Below are 20,653 nucleotides of genomic sequence, written 5' to 3' on the forward strand. Positions count from 1 at the left end.
GGGTCACGAAGAGTCGGACACGACTAAACGACTAAACAACAACAACAACAAAGCCTGATCTTCTGCACATTTATCGGTTCCTTCTTTCAAAGCCATCCACATTGCCTCCATCACTGCATCTCAGGAAGCAGTAACAGAAAGGTATTAAGGGCACCTCTCAAGGATGGCAAAGTGCTTCTGCAGAGTAAGGGGCGATTAGATAGCTTCCAGGGGCCTTTTCCCAGCAGCACAATTATTTGGGGAGGAAAAGAGGAGAAAAGCCCATTTGCAGAAGCAGCAACAAAGGACTCATTGTGTCAATCGTTTGGCAGCAGAATTTGGGAAAGCAACACACAACCATCTCCATAGCAAAGGTTGCTGGGCCGACAGATTTAGGAAAGTAGCTTTCAGAATCTGAAAACAGACTGCCAATTGGATCTCAACCATTGCACAGGAGGAAATCTTTTATTATTATTATTTTGCATGCGTTTTTAAGCCGGTAGCATGAAAACAGGGTGGGTTTCAAGGGATTTTTATTGCTCCCTGACCCTGCTGCATAAATGCTGCTTGTTAAGGAGAAAAGGGCAGATATTTCACTAAGGTAGCCCAGGCTGTTGCAGGAGAAAGCCAAGTTTTTTGGGGGGCGGGGGGGGTGTCACCTATTTCAAGAAATCTCAGTTGAATTGATTGAGTTTCTACTCAACTAAATTTGCACATGAATGAAAACCGTGCAATGAATCCAGGGAAGGCTGTTTGCAAAATGGGAACTTCCCACTCCTTACTGCACCCTCTGAGCAAATCTTCCCTCCACTCCCCTGAGGGTATTTATTCTCAGCAGTGTCTTAAAGCAAAAGCTACTATTTTTGCAGCACCTTAAAGACTAACAAATTGCATCAGCTCATCAGAGGCACTAGGTGAAATCTTAGCAGAAATCAAGGAGGAAAATGGGAAGGTCGGAGATGAAGGACAATGAGATGCAATAAAACTACAGTCAGGGATGATTAGAGTGTAAATGCACGCAGAACAGACACACATTTTAACCTTTCCATAGTAGCAGATTGGTGATAATGCAGTTATCTCAGCAACCCCGAGTAAATTAACACCTGTGAAGTGACAATTGACCATCTGCAAGACACAGACATGGAGGGATAATATTAACATCCTGGCCCTGATAAGATCATCAACACCTGGCATTCTTTAAGCCTCCTGCCTGACATACGTGGGAACCCTTTTAACGCAGGGCCCTAAACTACTAAGGAAGTAAACATTCCTGCTTTAATGAAAAAAGTCCTGAGTTTTCAGCAAGGGAGACCTGAGCCAGTCATGCATCACAGGGTTACCTTGTCTTAGGTGAGGTTTCTCCCTCTGTTTAAACCCACATCACAGTCTCAGCCCCCTTGCGGGGTCAAATAAGGCAAGAAGCAATAAAGAAGAATAACAGGAGGATTGCTGGGTCAGGCCAAAGGCCCATCTTTTTCATCATCCCGTGGGTGGAATGAAATATTTCACATAACACCGGTCCTGAAAGAACTTCATTGGCTCCCAGTACGTTTCCGAGCACAATTCAAAGTGTTGGTGCTGACCTTTAAAGCCCTGGACTCGGCCCAGTATACCTGAAGGAGCGTCTCCACCTCCCATCGTTCAGCCTGGACATGGAGGTCCAGCTCCGAGGGCCTTCTGACAATTCCCTCACTGCGAGAAGTGAGGTTACAGGGAACCAGGCAGAGGGCCTTCTCGGTGGTAGCGCCCACCCTGTGGAACACCCTCCTATCAGATGTGAAGGAAATAAACAACTATCTGACTTTCAGAAGACATCTGAAGGCAGCCCTTTTTAGGGAAGCTTTTAACGTTTGATATTCTATCGTGTTTTTAATATTCTGTTGGGAGCCGCCTAGAGTGACTGGGGAAACCCAGCCAGATCAGCGGGGTAATAATAATAATAATAAGAATAAGAATAAGAATAAGAATAATAATGGTTTGCATTCCTACTTGCTCCTGGACATTTGGCTCGGATATGATCCAAACAGGTATTTAAAAGCCACACACATCCCTCACATTCAGAGGGATCCAGTTCTCATTTCTCAGAAAGGCTAAAGGTAAACAAGTGCAGGTTTCGCTTATGGTAAGCCCAGGAGCACAGACCGTTTCGCTACTGTACAAGTCGGAAATCTGAGCCTACAGGGCCAGTGGATTAAGAAGATCTGGGTAGCGTTTGAATGATGTCACTGGGACATGTGTTAGTTTAATGGCTCATGATGAATTCGTACCTAACGCCAGAGCTTACTTGTCATCGGCACGTCTCTGGCTGCTTGTAACAGCATCTCGCTTTCTTAGGAACTGAATCAGACGGTGTTTTCTGACTGTAACCTAAATGACTGGCCTGCAGAAAACATTTGCCTGGCGGGGAGCAGGAGAAATAGCGGAGGGAATAACAGCAGCCGAAAAAGCCAGTGACAGGTGGAGCAAGTCATTCTAGTTTTGCCCGTATCCTTTTCCTGCTGAGTTCTGCAAAGAGTGACGCTGAGAACACAGGCGAACCTCGATCCACAGCCCACCCGCCTGCCTTCTTGCAGGGGTTGGCTCTGCGTCGGCTCACCTCCACCTCCATCTACTATTCATCTCCATACATTCCCTCCTCAAAAGCCACCACTTCCTGATGCAGAATTCCCCCCCCCCCCCTGTTAAACAGCTCCTACCACTCAGAGATTTCGCCTAATTTCCACACAAATTTTCCTGGCAAGATGGGACCTGGACAGGCTGGACCAGATAAAACTCAAACAGCTGCATTCTGCACTAGCATAAACTTCCCGAAGTGTTTAGAATCATAGAATCATAGAGTTGGAAGTGACCACAAGGGCCATCGAGTCCAACTCCCTGCCAAGCAGGAAACACCATCAGAGCACTCCTGACATATGGTTGTCAAGCCTCTCCTTAAAGACCTCCAAAGAAGGAGACTCCACCACACTCCTTGGCAGCAAATTCCACTGTCGAACAGCTCATACTGTCAGGAAGTTCTTCCTAATGTTTAGGTGGAATCTTCTTTCTTGTAGTTTGGATCCATTGCTCCGTGTCCGCTTCTCTGGAGCAGCAGAAAACAACCTTTCTCCCTCCTCTATGTGACATCCTTTTATATGTGACATCCTTTTCCAAGGGTAGCCCAATGTACAGCCTATTTTTGTTGTTGTTTAGTCGTTTAGTCGTGTCCGACTCTTCGTGACCCCATGGGCCAGAGCGCGCCAGGCACTCCTGTCTTCCACTGCCTCCCGCAGTTTGGTCAAACTCATGCTGGTAGCTTCAAGAACACTGTCTGAACATCTCGTCCTCTGTCGTCCCCTTCTCCTTGTGCCCTCCATCTTTCCCAACATCAGGGTCTTTCCCAGGGAGTCTTCTCTTCTCATGAGGTGGCCAAAGTATTGGAGCCTCAGCTTAAGGATCTGTCCTTCCAGTGAGCACTCAGGGCTGATTTCCTTCAGAATGGATAGGTTTGATCTTCTTGCAGTCCATGGGACTCTCAAGAGTCTCCTCCAGCACCAGAATTCAAAAGCATCAATTCTTCAGCGATCAGCCTTCTTTATGGTCCAGCTCTCACTTCCTTACATCACTACTGGGAAAACCATGGCTATACATACCTTTAGCAGTTATCAAACTCAAAGATTTCCAAAGAGCAGGTAACCATGGGGAAGCATTGCCATTCAGAAGCGGTAGCTGCATCTGGTAAAAGCAGCCCACTAAGGGGTTTTTTTTTTGGGGGGGGGAGAATAGTATAAATTACTCCGTTTCTGGGACGCTGCAAATCGCTACAAAACTATTGCCAAACCTTGGCCCCAGTCTGAAGCAATTTGGACAATGCTGCATTTTTTTGAATGTTAACTACGAATCCCGGTTTGATGTAACGGTTACTCAGTTTGGGGTACGCTGGGTTTTTGCTGCAAAACAACTGCAAAACTTTGGCGCGTGCTTGGAAGGGACCCCAAATTTCTGGGCTCGTAGCTAATGAAGCTGAGGGAAAAAATGCTAGCCTGAAAAAAAGAGGCTCACGGCCTGCATTTCTATGGTAGCCGGCCAGCGTGGAAATATATTTCTTATGCTACATTTACACAAAATGATTTTCTACCAGGGAGTACGGCAGAGAAGAGGTGTGTCGCTGCTGTCCCACTTCTGACAGCATGCTGTGTTTCTAGCCAGATGGGCGGGGTATAAATAATAATTGTTTGTTTGTTTACAGGTGGGTCGTGGAGGAATAGATTTCCCCTCCTCTGTGGCTAGTGCAGAAACCATGCCAGTTGGCAGAGGAGGAGTGGCGATACCTGTCCGTCCCACACCTGCCCACTCACTCGCTCACCTGCATGGAATTCCTGGTACCTGTTGCATTCAAACCCATTGTTAAATATAAGGTGGCCAATATGCAAACTCTACATGGGGCTGCCCTTGAGACTGACCCAGAAACTCCAGCGGGTGCAGAACGCCGCAGCGAGACTCCTTACGGGGTCCTCGTCGCGGGATGACATTCACCCAGTGCTATAGCAGCTGCACTGGCTCCCGGTGGAGTACAGGATCAGGTTTAAAGTGCTGGTTTTGACCTTTAAAGCCCTATACGGCCTAGGACCCTCGTACCTACGGGACCGCCTCTCCTGGTATGTCCCACAGAGGACCTTACAGTCTTCAAACAAAACATCTTGGAGGTCCCGGGCCACAGGGAGGTTAGGCTGGCCTCGACCAGAGCCAGGGCGTTTTTGGCCGTGGCCCCGATCTGGTGGAACGCTCTGTCACAAGAGACTAGGGCCCTGTGGGACTTGACATCTTTCCGCAGGGCCTGCAAGACAGAGCTGTTCCACCAGGCCTTTGGCCAAGGCACAGCCTGACCCCCACTTTCTGTAATCCTCATAGCACTCTAGCCCAATGGTTGCCATTAATTTGATCCTGAATTGATTTTAGGATGAATTTTAGAATGTATTTCAATTAATTAATTGTGATTTTATGTAAACTGTTATTTTTACTGTAGTTAGCCGCTCTGAGCCCAGCTTCTGCTGGGGAGGGCAGGATATAAATAAAAAAAAATTATTATTTTTTTTAAACGTCCTCTTTTAGGAGAAATGGTGAGCCCTTTGGGAACTGACTGAATACCAGTTTCCCAAACATGGGAACCGTCTACCCGCGGCAAAGATTTTTGGATGCATCGAGCATCTCCTGACTGCGCACCTAAGAAGGAGAAGTTGAGGTTGCACTGGTCAGCTGGCAAAGATTTTGCCCCACAAAGGCCTAAGAAAGGCAGGCAGTGCCAGTGAGAAAGTCATTCAGAGAAGAATGACGCAAATGCCTGGATCCTGGATCACAGCAGCCCAAGCACAGTTGACTTCAAAATTTCCTTTCAGATTTGCACAAAACGAACGTTGTTCTCCCCTTTCAGCCACAAGAAGGAGGGCAAAGAAGAGATGGAAGCCGCCTGGGGTTTCTTTTTCAAAAGGGTCCAGGAAGTGGAGTCGCCAAACATTCGGTGGTCCTGAATACCCCTGGGCCACAAAGAAGAAAAGAGTTGCCATGTTGTTGGGAAAATAGCCCTTTTGACGGAAGCATTTACAAAAGACAGTAAGAGACAAAGAGGCCAAGGAGCAAAGTCTGAACTGGGAAGGGCCATAGCTCAGTGGCAGAGTGCCTGACTTGCAAGCTCAAGGTCCTGGGTTTGATCCCCAGCATCTCCAGTAGGGTTGGGAGACGTTTTTTGTCTTAAATCCACTTCCACTCGATGTAGACAATACTGGGTGGTCCAATGTTCTGATTCGGTATAGGACAGTTTCCTGTGTTCCTATGCTTAGGTAGTCGTGTCTGACTCTTCGTGGCCCCATGGACCAGAGTACGCCAGGCACTCCTGTCTTCCACTGCCTCCCGCAGTTTGGTCAAACTCATGTTGGTAATAATAATAATAATAATAATAATAATAATAATAATAATTTATTTGTACCCCGCCCATCTGGCTGGGCTTCCCCAGCCACTCTGTGTGGCTTGCACAAAGACAAAAAATACACTAAGATGTCACACATTAAAAACTTCCCTGAACAGGGCTGCCTTAAGATGTCTTCTCATTGTCAGGTAGTTGTTTATCTCTTTGACATCTGATGGGAGGGCGTTCTACAGGGCGGGCACCACTACCGAGAAGTCCTTCTGCCTGGTTCCCTGTAGCTTTGTTTCTCACAATGAGAGAACCGCCAGAAGGCCCTCGACGCTGGACCTCAGCATCCGGGCAGAACGATGGGGGTGGAGACGCTCCTTCAGGTATACTGGTAGCTTCGAGAACACTGCCCAACCACCTTGTCCTCTGTCGTCCCCTTCTCCTTGTGCCCTCCATCTTTCCCAACATCAGGGTCTTTTCCAGGGAGTCTTCTCTTCTCATGAGGTGGCCAAAGTATTGGAGCCTCAGCTTCAGGATCTGTCCTTCCAGTGAGCACTCAGGGCTGATTTCCTTCAGAATGGATAGGATTGATCTGGCGGAGGGAATATGGGGAACCATGATTCCAGCTATGCATGAAGGATGCCAAGAAGGAATAAGCTAAACTTTGGTCTGGGCGGCTCCCAACAGAATATTAAAAACAAGATAAAACGCCAAACATTAAAAACTTCCCTAAACAGGGCTGCCTTCAGATGTCTTCTGAAAGTCAGATGGTTGTTTATTTCTTTGACATCTGGTGGGAGGGCGTTCCACAGGGCGGGCGCCACCACCAAGAAGGCCCTCTGCCTGGTTCCCTGTAACCTCACTTCTCGCAGTGAGGGAACCGCCAGAAGGCCCTCGGCACTGGACCTCCATGTCCGGGCAGAACGATGGAGGTGGAGATGCTCCTTCAAGACAAGCCTTTTTTTTAAGGGACAGGTGGCAACCGTACACCTCCCTTATCCATCCTCCCCCCCCCCCCCGCCAAACAATAGGGATTATCCTCTTTCAAAGACACAATCCAGCCAGCAGTTCAAGGAAAAAAAAGATGCCACAGGACAGAGACCGGCCTGACCTGGAGAATCCCAAGGGCCAGATATAAAGTCTCGGAGGGCTGTACAGTGGTACCTCCAGTTGCGAATGGGATCCGTTCCGGAGGCCCATTCGCAACATGAAAAGAACGCAACCCACAGCAGCACATCTACGCACGGCGAGTTGCGATTTGCCGGTTCTGTGCATGACATCATTTTGCGCATCTGCATCTGCACATGCACGAGCAACGAAACCCGGAAGTAACCCTTGGGAGCGATAGAACTCCCTTGGGAGTCTTTTGTAGTCCACCTATAACTACCGTGTTTTTTGCTCTATAAGACTCACTTTTCCCCTCCTAAAAAGTAAGGGGAAATGTGTGTGCATCTTATGGAGTAAATGCAGGCTGCGCAGCTATCCCAGACGCCAGAACAGCAAGAGGGATTGCTGCTTTCACTGCGCAGCGATCCCTCTTGCTGTTCTGGCTTCTGAGATTCAGAATATTTTTTTTCTTGTTTTCCTCCTCCAAAAACTAGGTGTGTCTTGTGGTCTGGTGCGTCTTATAGAGCGAAAAATACGTGTATTTCGAAGGGACAGCCGCTGCCCTCTCCCTACGGTCACTGCAAAGAGAAGACAAAAAGCAGGGAACCTTTGTAAACCTTCATCAAAAAATGTGCAATGCGGTGTTGAACCGAATGTGACTCAGCCGGACGGTTAAGTCAGGTTCACGAAAACCAAACTGGAAAGAGCCTTTGAGAAGATCCCAATGAAAGAGAAAGCCATCCCACCAGAAGACGACTGGAGGGCTTCCACATTCTTGGCAAGACTGCCTTAGGGAACGGTCTTTCCCCTCCTCCCCCTGAATTAACACGCCAAACTTCCCATTGGAGAAACAAGCTGCAGCTCAGCAGCAGAGAATGTGTTTTGCATGCAGATGGTCCCTGGGTCAATTCCCAGCCTAGAATCGTAGCACTGTAGAGTTGGAAGGGACCCCGAGGGTCATCTAGTCGAACCCCCTGCGAGGCAGGACTCTTAACAAGTGGTCCCCCATCCAGTTTGAAACCATATCGGACCCTGCTTAGCTTTGCAAATGTGGCTCCAAAAGACTCCCTCTCTGAAACTGCTGCCTGCCAATATACGCAGTAAGGAACACAGTGGTACCCCTGGCTGAGAACAGGATCCATTTCGGAGGCCCATTCGCAACGTGAATAGCCCGCAACCTGAAGCACCGTATCTGTGCAGGTGTGTGACGCAATTTGGCGCTTGTGTGAATGCACGAAGCACGATTTAGCGCTACTGCGCATGCGCAAGCGACAAAACCCAGAAGTAACCCTTTCCGGTACAGTGGTACCTCGGGTTACAAACACTTCAGGTTACATACGCTTCAGGTTACAGACTCCGCTAACGCAGAAATAGTACCTCGGGTTAAGAACTTTGCTTCAGGATGAGAACAGAAATCGTGCAGCGGCGGCAGCAGGAGGCCCCATTAGCTAAAGTGGTGCTTCAGGTTAAGAACAGTTTCAGGTTAAGAACGGACCTCCAGAATGAATTAAGTACTTAACCCGAGGTACCACTGTACTTCCGGGTCGCCGCGGGACACAACCTGAAAAAACATAACATGAAGCAGACGTAACATGAGGTATGACTGCAGTCTGACTTTGGATAAGACAGCTTCGTTATTGATCTTATTCCAGGGGTGCCTCCACACCAGCCCTTCTTCCCACAACTGTCGCACTTTGAGCGCTCATATTTTTTTGCAGAGCAGGCAAACGGTGCCATTTTCCAAGAAGCTAAGCCAGTGTTGTTGTTTTCATTCATTCATGCTTCTTTTTTTTTTGCAGGCCTGATTTGTGGACAAACATTTGTTGTCCCATTGAGGAAACCTGTGGCCCTGTAGATGGTGGTAGACTCCAAATCCCATTGGTCTGAGTTGGCACGGTCCAGGGTTAGTGATGATGGGAGTTGTAGTCCAGCAATACAGCATTTTCACTCCAATTGGAAGCATTCAGTTAAAGGAATTGTTGTGAAAATAAGAAATGTCTAGGCTGATGGGAGGTGAGGGTCCAATATATTATATATTATATTATTTATTATTATTATGCCACCCATCTGACTGAGTTGCATCGAGAGCGGGGGCAACAGGTCTTATTTAACCATAATCCTTGCTCACACGTCCAGTGTTCGAAACCCCAGAAGCTGTACCATGATAGAACTTGAGCCACATGTTTTTTGAACCTGTTTCATCTTTTGAACGCACCTGGCCTCAGGTTTTAATCAACCTAAGCCTCATATCAGGGGTGGCAAACCTGTGCCTTCCCCACGAGGCTACACGACTCCCATCAGCCCCAGCCAGCGTGGCCAACGATCAGGGATCAATATCATCATTATTGCTATTATTTATGGCATTTATGGGACACAGGTGGCGCTGTGGGTTAAACCACAGAGCCTCTTGGGCTTGCCGATCAGAAGGTCAGCGATTCGAATCCCTGCGATGGGGTGAGCTCCCATTGCTCGGTCCCTGCTCCTGCCCACCTTGCAGTTCGAAAGCACATCAAAGTGCAAGTAGATAAATAGGTACCACTCCAGCGGGAAGCTAAACGGCATTTCTGTGCACTGCTCTGGTTCGCCAGAAGTGGCTTAGTCATGCTGACCACATGACCCAGAAGCTGTACGCCGGCTCCCTCGGCCAATAAAGCGAGATGAGCGCTGCAACCCCAGAGTTGGTCACGACTGGACCTAATGGTCAGGGGTCCCTTTACCCTTTACCTATGGCATTTATATAACACTGCCTTTTCCTCCAAGTTGGCATACATGGCTCACCGCTCCCCCATCTCATTTAATCCCCACCACAACCCTGTGAGGTAGGTTCATGGCTGAGTAGGGATTCGAACCCTGGTCTCCGGGGTCCTCCTAGTATGACTCTCTAACCGCCACGCCATGCCAGCTCTGGATAATTGGAGCTGGAGTCCGGTAACATCTGGAGGGCCCCAGGTGCTCCATGCATGTTTGAAATCAAGAACCTCTAGGTGTTGGCGGATGCCAACTCCCATCAGCGCTCAGGGATTATGGGAGTCGGAGTCCGAGGCCACCCAGTTGCAGGTTCCTCGCCTCCGTCTGAAAACAAGCGGCTACATTGGGCCCTCAGCAGCCCGGACTTTTATCAGGAACTCACCCCGGCTTCCCTTACGGACCCATGGCCGTTGGTTAAATCACCCCCAACAGCCTCCTTCTCTTTGGGTCTGACTCATCCGGTGAAGTCACAAGGCTTCCGCGTTACCGTGGCAACTACCCAAGCCATCCTTGCAAAAGACAGTTGACGGGGGTGATGCCACAGGGTGACTCAGCCGTGGTTTTGCGGCAAACTACACTCAAGCTTCGGACGCGGGTGGCGCTGTGGGTCACAGAGCCTAGGACTTGCCGATCGGAAGGTCGGCGGTTTGAATCCCCACGACGGGGTGAGCTCCGTTGCTCGGTCCCTGCTCCTGCCAACCTAGCAGTTTGAAAGCACGTCAAAGTGCAAGTAGATAAATAGGTACCGCTCCAGCGGGAAGGTAAACGGCGTTTCTGTGCGCTGCTCTGGTTCGCCAGAAGTGGCTTGGTCATGCTGGCTGCATGACCCGGAAGCTGTACGCTGGCTCCCTCGGCCAATAAAGCGAGATGGGCGCCACAACCCGAGTCGGTCACGACTGGACCCAATGGTCAGGGGTCACCTTTACCCCTTTACCTTACACTCAAGCTTAGTATTAGTCAGGGCGCAACTGTCCACATTGAAAGGCAATCGCGTACCTGCAAATGTACAGCCACGTGCACACAAATAGAGAATTATTTGTGGCTCTTTGTGGTCTTTTCAAATGTAGTTCAACAGGGCATACTCCTAAGTAAGGCCACCATACAGCTGAGATAGCTCCGTCGGTGGAGCATGTGCCTCTTAATCTCAAGGTCGCAGGTTTGAGTCCCACATCAGGCAAAAAAATAATATCCCTGTATTGCAGGGAATTTGGGCTATAGATGACCCTCGCAGCGCCTTCTGCCTCTATATTCCTATGATTTAAAGCACTCTTTAAATCAGCTTTAAACTGTCATGGCTTCCCCCAAAGAATTCTGGGAGTTGTAGTTTGTTAAGGTGCTAAGAGCTATAAGGAGGACCCTATTCCCCCCTATACCAGAACTACAATTCCCAGAGTTTATGAAGAAATTTATTGTTAAACCACTCTGGGAACTGTAGCACCGTGAAGGGACAATTTTCAGCACCCTTGACAAACTACAGTTCCCAGAATTCTTTGAGGCGTAAGCCCAAACCGCTTAAAGTGGTATCACAGTGCTTTAAATATACAGTGTGAATGTGACCTAACATGGGATAGGACTGCAAGGCTTAATCTGTTTTCTTGCTGCGTAGGTTTCCTCATTGCTGTCCTGGCGGTTTATATAATTCTTGGCTGCTCAGCTTCACCAAGAAACCGATACCTCGCTATTACACACACAGTCAGTGTCCTGCTTGGCCAGGAAGCTGTAAAACCTCTCTGATTCCTTCTGGAGTAAGCAAGTCGCAGACTCTGGATTAAAATACAGCACAATCTGTGCCCAGTGTCCAATTTTCAAACCAAACTCGCAACATCACCGAATCCTGTCCCCTCTAAATGCCAAAGATCACCAATCCTCGTCTGGCGGGTTTCAGCGTTAAAGCACATCTCTCTCACAAACACCAGCGCAAGGCCAGACATACCGGTCACAATTTTGCAATAGCATTTTGCTAGCCCAAAAACGGAAAGCGAGCGAGGTTCCAGCCAAAGAGGAATGGCAACGTAAACTGATGGAATATGCTCAGCTTGCAGATTTAACATACAGAATAAGAGAAGAAGAAGAACGGACATTTAAAGAAGACTAGAAAATGTTTTGGTGCTGGAGGAGACTCTTGAGAGTCCCATGGACTGCAAGAAGATCAAACCTCTCCATTCTTAAGGAAATCAGCCCTGAGTGCTCACTGGAAGGACAGATCCTGAAGCTGAGGCTCCAAGACTTTGGCCACCTCATGAGAAGAGAAGACTCCTTGGAAAAGACCCTGATGTTGGGAAAGATGGAGGGCACAAGGAGAAGGGGGCGACAGAGGATGAGATGGTTGGATAGTGTTTTCGAGGTTACCAGCATGAGTTTGACCAAACTGCAAGAGGCAGTGGAGGACAGAGGTGCCTGGCGTTCTCTGGTCCATGGGGTCACGAAGAGTCGGACACGACTAAACGGCTAAACAACAAGAAAATGTTTACTGAATATATGGGTTGAAATTGTATATATGGGTAGAAATCAGCTTTAAACTGTCATGGCTTCCCCCAAAGAATTCTGGGAGCTGTCAGCATTTAGATAAACAGTGTAAACTTTAAAAACGCTGGCAGCATTTAGATAAACAGTGTAAACAAGTTTTGATGGATGTAACAATGGATTGCTGAATGGTTTAGTTCACGTAAAATATGCAGGGAAGTATGGTATGCAAAATGAACCGCGGAAAGAGACGAAGGGAGCGGCAAAGGATCCTAATTGTTAAAAACTGGAAAAAAGAAACTGTGCTAACAAAAAAGGAATGGCAAGACAAACTGTTAAGAGTATATTGAACTGGCTAGAGTAACAGAGGCAATTACAGATCACACTAGACAAGAGTTTCAAAAAGCATGGGGAAAATGTAGAGAATGCTTCACAAAGCAGTCCCCTAAAACACATACCTGGACTTGTTTCGATTAATGTCTGCAGGAGACTATGTGGATATTTAAGTTATAATTAGAAAAATCTTAATAATTATTCATAAAGGAGTTTATAAGAAGTAAATAAGGAGGCCAGATACAGGATAAAGGAAGTCTTATTTGGTTGCTTGTACTGCTGTATGTTATGCTCATTGTATGTTAAGTTCACGTTTAATGAAGGTCGATTTGTGTATTGGGGGGTTGCATTATGTTGTAAATAAAATTCCAATAAAAAATATTTTAAAAATGGAAAGAGAAGAAGGGAAGTCATTGGTTTCAGGTTGCCTAAATGAATATTTTGAAATGTAAATTAGAAAAAAATAGTTAAAAATTTATATGTATATAATTGGTGTGGTATTAATAATAATAATAATAATAATAATAATAATAATAATAATTAGAACTCGTGGGCATCCAACGAAGCTGAATGCAGGAAGACAGAGCCAAGAAAGTCCTTCTTCACGCAGCGCATAGTTAAACTATGGAACTTAGTGATGGGCAGAATGACGGCACTCAAAGAGGATTAGCCATATTCATGCAGAAGAAGACTATCAATGGCTGCCCGCCATGCTGGCTATGGTCTCCTTCCCCAGTTGGGAACAGTAGTGCTCCTGGAAACCCCAGGAGAGGAGAGTTGCTCTTGCGCTTGAATCCTGCTTGCAGGTTTCCCATTGAGGCATCTGGTTGGCCACTGAGAGAACAGGATGCTAGACTAGATCACACTCTCCAACATTTCCCCGATGAAAATAGAGACGTCCTGTTCCTTACTTCTACTACCCCACCCACCTGACTGGGCTGCCCCAGCTCCTCTGGGTGGCTTCCATCATATATAAAAACATTAAGCAACTTCCCTATACAGGGCTGCCTTCAGGTGTCTTCTAAAGCTTGTACAGTGGTACCTCGGGTTAAGAAATTGATTCGTTCCGGAGGTCCGTTCTTAACCTGAAACTGTTCTTAACCTGAGGTACCACTTTAGCTAATGGGGCATCCCGCTGCCGCCATGTGATTTCTCTTCTCATCCTGAAGCAAAGTTCTTAACTCAAGCTACTATTCCTGGGTTAGTAGACTCTGTAACCTGAAGCATATGTAACCTGAAGCATCTGTAACCCGAGGTACCACTGTAGAGTTACTTACAGTCATACCTCATGTTACGTTTGCTTCATGTTACGTTTTTTCAGGTTGCGTCCCACGGCAACCCAGAAAGGTTACTTCTGGGTTTCGCCACTCGTGCATGCGCAGAAACGCTAAATCGCGCTTCACACATGCGCACAAGCGCCAAATCGCACAACGCGCCTGCGCAGATACAGCGCTTCAGGTTGCGGGCTTCTCATGTTGCTAACAGGCCTCCAGAACGGATCCCGTTCGCAACCAGAGGTGCCACTGTATATCCTTGGCTCAAGGTTTGCATAACTCCATGCCCTCCAACATTTCTCCGATGAAAATGTGATGTCCTAAGGAAAAGTGGGACATCCCGGGATCAAATCAGAAACCGGGACGGCTTCTGTAAATCCAGGACTGTCCCTGGAAAATAAGGCCACTGGCCTGATCCAGAAGGATAGTGTTCCTTTCTTATGCATCTGTTAACCACAAGCATGTTGCAAAATCAAAACAAAACAGCTAGTTCTCAACCCGTTTTTCTAGGAAACCACCCCGAGCGTATTTATGAAAAATATTTGCAGCATGCCAACCCTTTCCACCCCAACAAAAAACCTCCAACCAGTTAAAGGTACTCAAAAGGTACTTCCCTGGATGTTCTGGAATGTTGTGTAATTGTCTGAGCTTGAAGCGGGGGCGGGGGAGGCTTGGAAAATATGTTTGCTCTCGGCTCTCAGTGAAACGCAGAGCAGAAAAACACCGGGGAGTGGACTCGGGGGCTGCTTGTTTATCGGGCTTGCCTGTTCCTCAGGCTTCTTGGAAACGGCTGCTGCATGGAGATAGCATGTGAACAGGGCTGTAGGCAACAATGCACATGCATGCCTCTTTCACATGCCCAAGCCTTGCTGCGGGAGCTCGGTTACAGAAAGTTCAGGCAGTGCAGAGAGAGGAAGACGTAGACTTCCTGCTCCTGGACATGTGGAAGGAGCGTGCACAACCACCCCGGCTGCTGAGATAGCAGTCGTGCCAGCTGCGCTCTCCAATAAGCTCAGCTGTTTATCCCTCCCTAGCAAAAGGGACTGTACTCTCCCTCCTCCTCCAGCGAAGGCAGTAGGGAGAATGTTCCCAGGGATAGGATGCCAGCCTCCTCGTGCCACGACCCTGCCAAATGCAAAAATAGATACACACATACAGAAACACACACACACACACATATAAACACACACCTCCTCCTGTCTCAAGGTATTTGCAGTTTCATAAACACATTTCTGGCAAGGGAACTGTTGCTGAAGCCAACGGTTTCTTAGAAGCAGAACACTCTGCTCCAAATCCCAGGAATAAGAATTTGCTTTGTTGCATCGATATCCCAGACCCTCCCAAGTGTTCCTATTTTCCAGGGACAGTCCCGGATTTACAGCCGCCCCGGTTTCTGATTTGATCTCCGAATGTCCCACTTTTCCATAAAAGGTAAAGGTAAAGGGACTCCTGACCGTTAAGTCCAGCCGTGGCCGACTCTGGGGTTGCGGTGCTCATTTCGCTCCATAGGCCAAGGGAGCCAGCGTACAGCTTCCAGGTCATGTGGCCAGCATGACAAAGCCACTTCTGGCAAACCAGAGCAGTGCACGGAAACGCCGTTTACCTTCCCGCTGGAGCGGTACCTATTCATCTACTTGCACTTGACATGCTTTCAAACTGCTAGGTTGGCAGGAGCAGGGACCAAGCTATGGGAGCTCACCCCGTCGTGGGGATTCGAACTGCCAACCTTCTGATCGGCAAGCCCTGGGCTCTGTGGTTTAACCCACAGCGCCACCCGGGTCCCAAGGACTTTTCCATAGGACGTTCCTATTTTCATAGGAGAAATGTTGGAGGGGATGATATCCCTCCTTCTCATCAAAGTAGCCCCCCTCCCCAATTTAAAAATAACTATTCAGAGTTTTGAGTGCATAATCCGTAAGGCAGGTAATGGAAGCCCATAAGAATGGCAACTCAAGTTGCGGGTACCACCAAATATTTATGACTCCTGCATCGCCTTTTCGTTAAGCGTTTTAGCTCTATGGAAATAAACAAGTATAACGAACGAGTCCACAGAGCAGGGGACACACAAGTAAAACAGCGGCATTATCGGATCAAAATTTATTCATTTAAAGTTTATTCAATTTATATACTGCCCTTATGCTAGAAGGAGACGCCAGCAACCAAGCAATAAAACTGAAACGCGTTCGAAACATCTAAAAACAGAAAGAACAATCCTGCACTCTCTCAGCTAATAAATTCCAAGGTAGTCAAGAACGGTATCTTTCAGCCAACAGATGCCCAACTGAGCAGGATAAAAAGAGAAAAGAATAAGTCTTGCTGAATGCTAGCAATGGAGGAGACAGACACACCTCACAAAGGACGGCATCCCACAAACAGGGACAAAGAGAGGATGTGCAAATGGGGCATTTGGGGCAGGGGATTCAGAAAACTTAGAACCAGGGCCCTGCTTTTAAAGGAGCAATTGCAAAATTCCAGTGCTGGAGCCCAGAATTTGCTTGCTGCTCTGACGGAGGCCGAAAGGTGTGTGGTCAAACTCATGTTGGTAGCTTCGAGAACACTGTCCAACCATCTCGTCCTCTGTCGTCCCCTTCTCCTTGTGCCCTCCATCTTTCCCAACATCAGGGTCTTTTCCAGGGAGTCTTCTCTTCTCACGAGGTGGCCAAAGTATTGGAGCCTCAGCTTCAGGATCTGTCCTTCCAGAGAGTACTCAGGGCTGATTTCCTTCAGAATGGATACGTTTGATCTTCTTGCAGTCCATGGGACTATCAAGAGTCTCCAAAGCATCCATTCTTCGGCGACCAGCCTTCTTTATGGTCCAGCTCTCACTTCCATATATCACTACTGGGAAAACCATAGCTTTAATATACGGACCGGACCTTTGTTGGCAAGGTTACACACACACACACACACACACACACACACACACACACAAACAATACAGCTAGTAACTAATGATTTGATGCCCTTTTGGCACACCCAATACCCAGCAGCCTAGGGCAGCCTAATGATAGGGCCAGCCCTGATAGAGATTGAGAAACAACTCCTCAAGACCTGGGGCAGAGATGTTCCATGTGCACTGCTGTGATTTTCCACTTTGCATGGTTATTTCCAGGAGCTACCTCCAGTTTTTACTCTAAATAAAACACCGTCTTACTCAGGAGTCGGCAAGGTTTATCTCACCTGGGCCGGTTCACTCCAGTGGAGATCCTTCCATGGGCCGGATTGTGAGTGAGTGCAAGCGAGCGATTTCTGGCATCTGCATCTGCACAGATGCGATTTCCGGCACTGTAGAAGCGAGTCCCCGCACCGTGCCGGTTTAGCGCAGCACAGGGACTCGCTGAGTGGGCGGCTCAGTTCAGGGGTGGCTCATAGGCTAGTTAAACGACCCCCATGGGCTGCTTGTGGCCCATGGGCCTTAGGTTGCCTACCCCTGGTCTTACTGGTTTCCAGGCAGCATATGTACAGTGGGCAGTTTGGGGAGGAATAGTTAGGCTCAGACTAGTCAATGCTATCCAGAATGCGGCAGCTGGACTGGTGACTGGGAGCAGCTGCCGAGACGACATAACACCGGTCCTGAAAGACCTACATTGGCTCCCAGTACGTTTCTGAGCACAATTCAAAGTGTTGGTGCTGACCTTTAAAGCCCTAGACGGCCTAAAAGCCCTAAAAGTATAGCTGAAGGAGCGTCTCCACCCCCATCGTTCTGCCCGGACACTGAGATCCAGCGCCGAGGGCCTTCTAGAGGTTCCCTCACTGCGAGAAGTGAGGTTACAGGGAACCAGGCAGAGGGCCTTCTCGGTAGTGGCGCCCACCATGTGGAATGCCCTCTCATCAGATGTCAAGGAAATAAACAACTACCTGACTTTTAGAAGACATCTGAAGGCAGCCCTGTTTAGGTAGGTTTTTGATGTTTGATCGTGTTTTTAATATTCCATTGGGAGCTGCTGAAAATGCATGTGAACACGCGAGTGACTGAGTGGGAAGCTACACCAGCTTGCTCTTAAAGCAGTGTGATTTTCCCATCAACATGACTGGATCCTGTCCAGAAATGGGAAATCCAGGCATCCTGAGTCATCAGATGCATGGCTAGATTTAGATAAAAGCAAGTTCCATTAATAGCCGGCAGTGGCACTCAGAGGTGGAAGAGGAGAGGAAAGAAAAAGAAAAGAGAATTAGCTTCTTTTGTGCACATTATCTAAGCGAAGAAGCTCTCCAAAGTCAAGGGAGAGCAGGGCCCTCTCAGTCTTGAATGGGGAACCTTTGGCCTCCATGTGTTGCTGAACTACAAACTCCCATCAGCCCACCAGGCATGGTCAATGTTATGTACTGAAGTTCTCACCCTGGGCCAGCAGGGGGATACTGTACATAGTTCAGGTCCACATATGCAAATAAGGGATCGAAAGTGACGTTCAGTGATTGGATAGTTACAGAAAGTTGTTACAGTTACGTTGTACTTGAGCTCTATATAAGCAGGCTAGCTCAACCCTTCAATTCAGTTCTGTTCCAGCTTACAAATAAAGAGCTGCTTTGGAGAAATTGCTGCGTCGTCTGCTATGTCTACCCACTATTTAACAGTCAATGGCCGGGGCTGATGGGAGCCGTGGTTCAGCAATGTCTGGAGGCTCAAAGGTTCCCCATGTATGGTCCAGCAACTGATACAGGAAAATAAGATGCTATGCTAAGCAATGGCTGGTACCCTCTGGAATTGGTAGAGGGAAAAGCAGGGACACCAGCAGTAGGTTGGGGCAGAGCCAAAGACCATAGCTGTCAACTTTTCCCTTTTCTTGCGAGGAATCCTATTTGGAATAAGGGAATTTCCCCTTAAAAAAGGGAAACATTGACAGCCATGGCCAAAGACAGGCAGAGTCAACCCCCCTCCATCAAATTGGCTGTAAGTAAGCTGGCAGGCAGGGACGCGGGTGGTGCCTAGGGCTTGCCGATCAGAAGGTCGGCGGTTCGAATCCCTGTGACGGGGTGAGCTCCCGTTGCTCGATCCCTGCTCCTGCCAACCTAGTAGTTCGAAAGCACGTCAAGTGCAAGTAGATAAATAGGTACCGCTCCGGCGGGAAGGTCAACGCTGTTTCCATGCACTGCTCTGGTTCGCCAGAAGTGGCTTAGTCATGCTGACCACATGACCCGGAAGCTGTACACCAGCTCCCTCGGCCAATAAAGCGAGATGAGCGTCGCAACCCCAGAGTCGGCCATGCCTGGACCTAATGGTCAGGGGTCCCTTTACCCTTTACCTTTATGTTGGCCGGCAGGTGAAGGATGAATCATAGAATCATAGAACTGTAGCGTTGGAAGGGACCCCGAGGGTCATCTAGTCCAGCCCGCTGCCATGCAGAATTCTCCACTAAAGCACCTGACTATCGGCCACTTGCAACCAAGTGAAGATGCCTGGGTGTCTCACATCTCCACCCTCTGGATTTGCATCCCTGGGGATCCTTGGATCTTGACTGTTTTCACACACTAATACATATCAGTTATATTTTTATCTGTACAACTGGGATGAATTTCTGGCACCAAATTGCTTTCTCTGTGAAGCCCGAGTAGGAGCAGTGGGTGACGTTATAATTAGTTGTTGTCGCTTGTCTTCGCTTATCCCATCCCACTGCCCTGCTCACAGTTATGAAGGTTGTTCTTATGTTATGAACGGTCCATGTGTCACCAGTGAGAAAAAGAGGCCAATACAGTGGACCCTCGGGTTGCGAACGTGATCCGTGCGAGAGGCACATTCGCAACCCACAGCGCCACATCTGTGCACGTGCAGGTTGCAATTCTGCACATGCACAAAGCGCAATTTAGTGTTTCTGCGCATATGTGAGCACTGAAACCTGGAAGTAACCCGTTCCGGTACTTCCGGGTTTCAGCACGCCTGTAACCCGAAAACGTGCAACCTGAAGGGTCTGTAACCCGAGGTATGACTGTATATCTGTGAATTGTCCCTGGATCAAGTGACTTTTCTTCTTGACGTTCTCAGGGCTTTTAACCTAGCTCAAGGTTGTCATCAGAACTGGCCCGATGTTTAACTGAGCAGGAATCACAGTCAGTCCGTCATTTGAAATATAAGACTTTTCACAAAATGGCAAGTAGACTTTCCGTTCTGGCGACTACAGCCTTCGTTTAAGGAGCCATTTGGCGCCTAGCGCGTAAATCTGAGTTTCTAACACTGCGTCTGAGAGTCCACACACTAAATGTTACACACACAGGCCCCACACAAACAGATGGTTTTGTTGTCTACAGTGGGGCAGGTGTGCCAGATGGCTGGTTTTAGATGCTAGCTGGATTTGTCTTCCAGGACTGACTGGTTCTGAACCCTCTGGAAACATGCTGGGTATTTGCAGTCCTTCTGAGCTCCTTCTTCCTTCAGAGTCATTTTGTAGATTATCTATAAATGTCAAGCCTTCCTTAGCATCTGAAATCAGAATCATTTTCTGCTTACATGACTCTGGGAGCTTTGTGGACAATACCGTCTGTTTTATGTCTTGTTTTGGTAGCTCTTGAGTTATTCAGGTTATATTTCTGCTTTGTCATCTAGGTTATTAGGGTTGTATTTCTGCTTTGTCCTTGAGGCCAAGTCTGAAAATTATTCCCCTCTTGTGAAAGCTGCTTTTCCTCTCTTGTATTATATTCCATCCTCAGTGCCTCAGCCGAAAACAGCGCAATCCTAACCATGTCTACTCAGAAGTAAGTCCTATTAAAGTCAATGGAACTTACTAAAGTTGGGTTCAGATTGCAGCCTAAGAACCAACCCCAAAGTATTGGCAGTTTTGTTTAGCTAAATCAGTATTTTTGAAGTCAGACCTCTTAAAGATTCTTTCAGTTCCCTGAGTCCAAAAACCTTAATGATTTGTACTTCCAT

General features: G+C 47.9%; 1 protein-coding gene and 1 long non-coding RNA gene across 8 annotated transcripts in view; one reads left to right on the forward strand and one right to left on the reverse strand.

Moving 5' to 3' along the window:
- Positions 1-20,653, forward strand: part of LOC309378846 — a 180,156-nt gene that overhangs the window by 139,671 nt on the left and 19,832 nt on the right. The gene's annotated exons all lie outside the window — the stretch shown is intronic.
- The window catches only part of PFKFB3 (6-phosphofructo-2-kinase/fructose-2,6-biphosphatase 3), a 71,790-nt gene that overhangs the window by 47,318 nt on the left and 3,819 nt on the right, over positions 1-20,653 (reverse strand). For 2 of the 7 annotated variants that reach the window (XM_081927048.1, XM_081927047.1), the window contains exon 1: positions 10,104-10,196. The exons of 1 other annotated variant lie outside the window; for it this stretch is intronic. The gene's annotated coding sequence lies outside the window, so the exon portion shown is untranslated. Of the gene's footprint in view, positions 1-10,103; positions 10,201-20,653 lie in introns of those variants that run through there. 4 more of the 7 variants (XM_081927051.1, XM_081927049.1, XM_081927050.1 and 1 more) reach the window with 4 other exon arrangements.

The sequence above is a fragment of the Podarcis melisellensis genome (assembly GCF_964234715.1).
Source record: "Podarcis melisellensis genome assembly, chromosome: 10".
Classification (NCBI taxonomy): domain Eukaryota; kingdom Metazoa; phylum Chordata; class Lepidosauria; order Squamata; family Lacertidae; genus Podarcis; species Podarcis melisellensis.